We start from the raw sequence: 5823 nt of genomic DNA, 5'->3' as shown, positions 1-5823 counted from the left end.
CAAGTTTTTGTTCCGGGATCCCGAGTATCCACGGTTATATTACTCACACCAGGCAGCTGGGGTATTATAATATTATAATATTAAATTCCTTAGAAAATTCAATGGCATATCCTGTCTTTATATTATCTCTATAAGGAATAAGTTTAAAGGGCTCAATCTGTCTGTGCCAACAGACTTAATATCGTTCACCGCATGGTCCTCCACCAGCCACGCAGAGCTCGGAACTGCAGGCACTCTCACCCAGACAGCACGAGGCTGTAGCGGTGCTCGAGCCCTAACAGTCCCCCACGCCTATGCTATGGTCTGAACCATGGATCAGGCGCCCTAGGCATGGGGTTCAGCACTGGGATGATGTGCCCACTTGGCAGGATTGAAAACCAGTGGTTTTACTGTAGCACTGTAAGAAACTGAGTCTCTGTTCTTGAAGAGTCTGTGCAGAGGCTTGCTGGTTCCCCATCACAGCAGGGAAACAGCAGGCTGAACACTGCCTGGGGCTCTGGCAGCTTCCATGGATGCCTCAAGTGGGGCCCCTAGACTATACAGGCATCTGCTCCAGCCTTCCATGTTCTGGTGCTGCTCCCCACTCAGGTGGTAGCTTCCATTGCCAACAAGATTGCACACAGTGTGAGAAAATGGTGCTGGCCTGGATGTGGCCCTACCTCTGAAAAGACTGTAGGCAGTCACTGCTAGCTAGTGTCCCTTCACACACTCTGGCAGGAGCAATACAAGCACCAGGGCAGAGGCTGCCATCATGAGAACTCACTTTCTCATGCACAACTGAGAGGGGTGGAGGCCAGCTCAGTGGTGTGGCCCCAATCTCTCTGGCCCTGACCCACCATCTAGCCAAGGTGTGCACACTGGGGAAAAGGTAAAACCAGTACAGAATGGCCACTGCAAGCCCTCAGGCCTCAGCCACATTCCAAACCAAAGCAGAGACTGCCCTCACACCCAGGAGAACCCAACTCCCACAGAGATCCTGCTCCAGCCCAACAGGACCCTGTGCCACCCCTGATAGGGCTGTTAACAGTCATGGAGCAGAGGAGAAGCCCCTGCTTGAACCTGGAACTGGCTCCAATCCCTCTAACTCCAGCCCTACCGCCCCCATTACTCTGGCTGCCAGCACATCCTGGGGGAAGATGGCAGCCCACGATCAGTTAAGATGCAATTCTTCCCACAGATCTGCTGGGCACAGAAGACTGGATAGGAGTGCTCTCACACAAGGACACACGTTTAATTCTGGGACAGGTAACTGTTTCACCTAACTTCACAGAGATATATAAAGTTAAAGTGAGAGGACAGGAATATGTTTTAAGTGAAATAATAAGAAAATAACCTTAATGAAAAGAGATAAATATTTTATTTGACAAAGAGGTCAAAGCAACACTAATAAGAGTGATAACTGCACTGGGAAAAAGAACAGATGAACACAGGGAGAATTTTTAAAAAGAACTAGAAAATATACAAAAAGAACCAGTCAGAGCAGAAGTGTAGGTAATACGGAAAATTAGGCAATACAGATGATACATTAGCAATCTGGATGACAGAATAATGAAAAGCATCCAATCAGAAGAGCAAGAAGAAAAAATACATTAAATGAGTTTAAGGGACTTCTGAGACAGCATCAAACATATTAACATTCATATTATAGGGGTCCCTGAAGGAGAATAAAAAGGGTGAGAAAACATTTGATAAAATTATAGCTGAAAGCTTCCCTAATCTGAAAAAGGAAACAGATCCAGGCACAGGAAACTCAGAGTCACAAATGGGATCAGCTCAAACAGACCCACATCAAGACAAATCATTATTCAAAAAGCAAAATTTAAAGATAATGGCAGAATTCTAAAAATCAGCAAAAAAGAATCACTTCTTTGTTCTTTTTCCTAACAGATAAAGTGTTATAGATTTTGCAAAGAATGAAAAAAGTTTTGGTTTTTTTAGAATGAATGAATGAATAACAGAATTCTAAAGGTACGAAGAGAAAAGGAAAGCATCACATTAAAGGAAATTCCTCATAAACTATCAGCTGTTTTTCAGCAGTCATTGCAGGCCAGAAGGGAAAGCCATGATTACATGCTAATGTAAACATTTAGCAAAATTAGTAAGTACTCAAAGAGAACAATCTACAACCTAGGCTACTCTAGTCAGAAAAGTTATTAATCACAATTGAAAGAGAGTTAAAGAGCTTCTCAAATGAGCAAAAACTGAGAATTCGTCAATGCTAAATTAACCTTACAAGGAGTAATAAAAAGTCTCTTTATGTGAAAAGGAAAAATCTGTAACAAAAATAAGAACTTGTTGGGGGGAACGTAGAGCTCAGCTGTAGACAGTGTGCTTAGAATACATGAGGTAATGGGTTCAATCCCATTAAAATAAGTAAATAAAACTACCCACCTCCCAAGAAAATTAAAAAGGAAAAAAGAACTTCTGGGAAGTAGGAAATCCCAGTTTAAAGGCAAAAATGGAGCAATGGCTGTGAATCAACAACTTAAATAAGCTACTACAAAGATTAAAGAACAAAAATTATAAAAACAACTATAATTACAATAAACACATAAGAGGTATAGGAAGATGTAAAAAAAAAATCAAAAACAAAACAAAAAAGGGGGAGAGGGACTAAAACATTAAGTGACCTTAAATGACAATCACTTGAAAACAATCAGATATTGTAACAGAGCAACGTATATGAAACTTATGAAAACCATAAATTAAAAACATACATTAGATATGCAAAAACAGGTGAGAGAAACACAAATATAACAATAACGGAAATCATCTAACCATAAGGGAATATTCTGAAAGAAGAAGAAAAAGACAGAAATGAACCAAAATTAAAAACATTTGGCAAGGTAGCAGGATACAGATTAAGATACACAAATCGGCTGCATTTATTTACATTAGCAATAAAACAGTAGGAAAAGAAAGTAAAGAAACAGTCTCTTTTAAAATAATATCCAAAACAACAAAATACTTAGGAATAAATCTCACCAAGCAGGTGAAACACTTATACATGGAGAACAACAAAACGTTGATTAAAGATGACTTAAAATGGAAAGATAGCCCATACTCTTGGATTGGAAGAATTAATATTGTTAAAATGATCATACTACCGAAAGCAATCTACAGATTTAACGTGATCCCTGTGAAATTGCCCAGGACATTTTTCACAAAATTAGAACAAATAATCCTAAAATCTATAGGGAATTGCAAAAGACCCAGAATTACCAAAGAATTGCTGAAGAAAAAGAACAAACCTGGAGGAATAACCTTCCCAGACTTCAGACAGTACTACAGAGCTACAGTAATCAAAACAGCAGGGTACTGGTACAAAAACAGACATATGGATCAATGGAACAGTATATCGAGCCCAGAAATAAACCCACAAGCTTTTGGTCAATTAATCTTTAAAAAGTAGGTAAGAACATACTATGGAATAAAGATGGTCTCTTCAGCAAATGGTGTAGGGAAAATTGGACAGCTGTATGTAAATCAATGAAGTTAGAATGCTCCCTCACACTTTACATAAAAATAAATTCAAATGGCTTAAATAGTTAAACACATGATAAGACACTATAGACCACTTAGAAGAAAATGTAGTCAATACATTATCTAACATATACCTCAGCAATGTTCTCCTAGGGCAGTCTACTAAAGGAATAGAAATAAAAGCAAAAATAAACAAATGGGACCTAATTAAATTTATAAGATTTTGCACAGCAAAGGAAACTATAAGCAAATCAAAGACAATTTGTGGAATGGGAGAAAATGTTCGCAAAAGATGAGACTGAAAAGAGCTTAATTTGCAGAATATATAAACATCTCACACAACTGAATTTAAAAAAACAAAACAAAAACAAACAAAAACTAGCCAATCCAAAAATGGCAGAAGAACTAAACAAGCAATTCTTTAATGAAGACATACAAATGGACAATAAACACATTTAAAAAATGCTCAATATCGCTAATTATCAGAGAAATGCTAATCAAAACTACAATGAGGTATCATCTCACACCAGTCAGAATGGCCATCATTCAAAAGTCCAGAAATGATAAATGCTGGAGAGTCTGTGGAGAAAAGGAACCCTCGTACACCGCTGGTGGGAACGCAGTTTGCTGCAGCCATTGTGGAAAACAGTATGGAGATTCCTCAAAAGACTAAAACTAGACTTGTCAAAGGCTTTAGGTCTCAGGGCAGGCTGACAAGCTCCCAAAGACCTGGGCCTCGCCCATTATTCCTCCCCAGGTCGCCTGAGTTCTGGAGGGTCTGGGGCGCCACCACACGCCAGGCAGGGCCACCTGCACAGGGCGGCTCTGGCCTGAGGCCCAGTCGGAGGTGCTCCGGGCCCGGCCAGCGCCCTCCCACCTCCCGGGGCTGCACCCGCTTTCCCAAACCCGCGTACGAGCGGCGGTGAAGATGCGGGGTTCAGTGACTAATAATGTGGGGGGTTACTACGCACCACGCACCAGGGTGGCGGCCCCGGCCTCACCACCGCACCCCGACCTGCGCGCCCCCACCAGCGCCCCCTTACCTGCCAGGCAGCGGCAGCAGCGGAGGCGACAGCAGGCAGCGGCCCAGACCCCAGGCCATCCCCCTCCTCTGGGGCCTGGCCCTGGAGCACCCGGTTCCAGCCCAGCCCCCAGGCGCTCTGGGCGGGCTCCGGCGTCCGCGTGTCTCTGCGCACCCCTCCTCCACCCGCCCGCAGCTTGGACGCTCGGGCTGCAGCTCCTGCAGTACAGGATGTGGTGTGTGAGGCCAGGCAGGGCCCCATTCCCAATGCTGCCTCTCCCACCACTGACAGGGTCCCGGCATCCATCCAGAACAACCACCGGCCCAGGGCCAGGCCACACCCCCAGCCCCACTTCTCCTGCTCACCGCCCCTCATCATTGACAACTACTCCCAGCCAAGCTAGGTCACCAACCAGACCCCCAATGTGAAGCTTCTCCTCACACTGAGATCCCCACCCCCACTTTCTGCCCCACCAGATCCTAATCTATGGATCCTGAACCCCAAACTGACCCTTCATACCTCATCCCGGTTCCCCCATTCCAAGATGGCTCCTTCACCCCAAAATTGAAGCCTCAACCCTCAGCTGGGTCATTTCCACTCTGAGCGGCCCCTCACCACTCAGCCTGTCCCCACACTGTATGATTCCCCTCACTCTGAGTGCACCCCTAACCCGAGATGACCCCCTCATTCTTCACCCAATGGGGTGGGGCATTCCAGGCTCCAGTCATCATGGCGACAGACAGCAGTCAGAGCTCTGGCATAGTGTGTGGGCAAACAGCCCTGTGTCTGAGGCTTTGGGGTTTAGTGGGTGAGAATGGAGGTGGTTCCAATTCCCACCCAGGCACCCTGCCCCCATGCCCTGTGCCTTCTCTAAGCCAGAGGCTCAGGGAGGTCCTAGGCTGCATGCCAGGGTGGTCCTGGGCTGTGCACCACCCACCAGCAGTCCTTGGGTGGGTGATGGCGCAGATGGTGATCCAGATCCCTAAGGCAGAGGCGCTGGGCACATGAACATGCTAGGGGGAGGATGCAGCCAAGCCTGGGAATGGACAGCAGGTGGTTGTCTTCACGAGCTGGGCTCAGCCCAGGTGGGTTCAGAGCTGTGTTCATTCGTGCGGCAGAAAAGGGAAGAGGAACCAGAGCTTTGAAAGTGTACTTTTTCGGAGCCCAAGGCTCAAGAGCAAAGTGCAAAGCGGTTTTGGCGAGGCCATCTTGGAACGCTCTGCAACGCTGGTCGCTTGTATCTGGGGAGTCTGATCATTGATGGGCAAGTGAGAAGTTCCCCGCACCCTACACAGTATAGTTAACAGGCAATTTAAGA

The sequence above is a fragment of the Camelus dromedarius genome, chromosome 25, assembly GCF_036321535.1.
Source record: "Camelus dromedarius isolate mCamDro1 chromosome 25, mCamDro1.pat, whole genome shotgun sequence".
Classification (NCBI taxonomy): Eukaryota; Metazoa; Chordata; class Mammalia; order Artiodactyla; family Camelidae; genus Camelus; species Camelus dromedarius.
This window is presented reverse-complemented; position numbering follows the sequence as displayed.